Below are 1,500 nucleotides of genomic sequence, written 5' to 3'. Positions count from 1 at the left end.
GGCCTAGGAAACCGTGTGTTTCCAGCAACTTTCATTTGTTCCCTTATTGACCTACATCATTCTCCCCTTCTTCAAAAAAGAATCGACCCGATTCTTGGACCATCGACCTCCCGGATCAAATATGAACCATCCCATCTTAACCATGTTAATAGCAATCCATGTGCAGCACATAAGACTCTTTCTTTTGTTCTTAAACCTATTTTCCTTTGACCATCTGATCTTGTGTCTGCCCTTTTTGTGCCTGCCCCTGTCGCGCCTCTTAAACCATCTTTGCTTGTGCCTTCCACCCCACCACCCTCCATGCACAAGTATATAAAATTCGAAATAGCACTTGCTTGAGCTAATTAGACCACCGTGAACAACTTCAGAAATCGATCTGATAAAGAAATAGTATTGACATTCATCACCATATAGTTTCTTATCAATTGCTATTTCAAGGGGCGATTGATAACGTTCTTTGTATTGAAAATTTGAACATTCATTACCATCAAATAATACCTTACCCAACATCAGATTAGCTTTGTTGGGTTCATGAATAGACAGATTTAAAAATTCATGAAACAAGGTTACATTAACCTTATCCGAGGTTATAGTACCCTTGGTTGAGGTTATAGTACCCTTGGTTAAAGTTATAATACCCTTGGTTGAGGTTATAGTACCCTTGGTTAAAGTTATAGTACCCTTGGTTGAGGTTACATTAACCTTGAGCTGTTCATCCGCGTCTTCTATGTACTCCTCTTCTTCATGAATATTAGTAAAATTTTCAGCCTTTTCTTTTTCAATCTGATCACCTTCATCTAACGGCTTGACAATACATGTAAATATATCGTCTTCCTCATTTACTTCATCATTCGGAATCTGACAATCTTCTAGACAGACTTCTGGACTGTTCGTTTGGATAAGGTTAGTTGTTTCTACAATTTGACAGTAGTCTGGACTGTTCTGTGTCGTCTCTCCATGCTTTTCTGCTCCTGTTTCGTGAGCAACTTTAGGAGATTCAATCTTTATCACCTCTTCCTTTGCTCCACAAGATTGATTACGTTCACGCTCCCACTTCTCGTATTTGGATGAAAGCTGATCAATTCTCCTTATTATATCTTCCCATAACAATTCTTCCGCAGATTCCTCCAACTTCTTCACTGCTTGCCTGAGTTTTTTTCGAGACATGATTTCGTTCTTCCCAAGAATAATTTGTTAAGAAACAAATTTGAACGTAGCTCTGATGACCAATTTGATATAGAATACGTAGATTTGGATCGAACGAATTGTGTATGTAGAATTTTCCAGCGGAAATTATTATGTTTGTTGTTGTAAATCGTGAAAACAGAATAGAAACCGGAATAGAAAAGCTAAATCTTGTTCTAACCTCGCGAGGTTATAGCTCGATTTGCTATAACTAAACCTCGCAAGGAAGAGTCCTAATCTAATCTCGCAAGATTAAACACAAGTTTTACCTAAATGTAAACTTCTTATTTTATTTCTGAATAATCTGAAAAATAA

Source organism: Silene latifolia, chromosome 3, assembly GCF_048544455.1.
Source record: "Silene latifolia isolate original U9 population chromosome 3, ASM4854445v1, whole genome shotgun sequence".
Classification (NCBI taxonomy): Eukaryota; Viridiplantae; Streptophyta; class Magnoliopsida; order Caryophyllales; family Caryophyllaceae; genus Silene; species Silene latifolia.
This window is presented reverse-complemented; position numbering follows the sequence as displayed.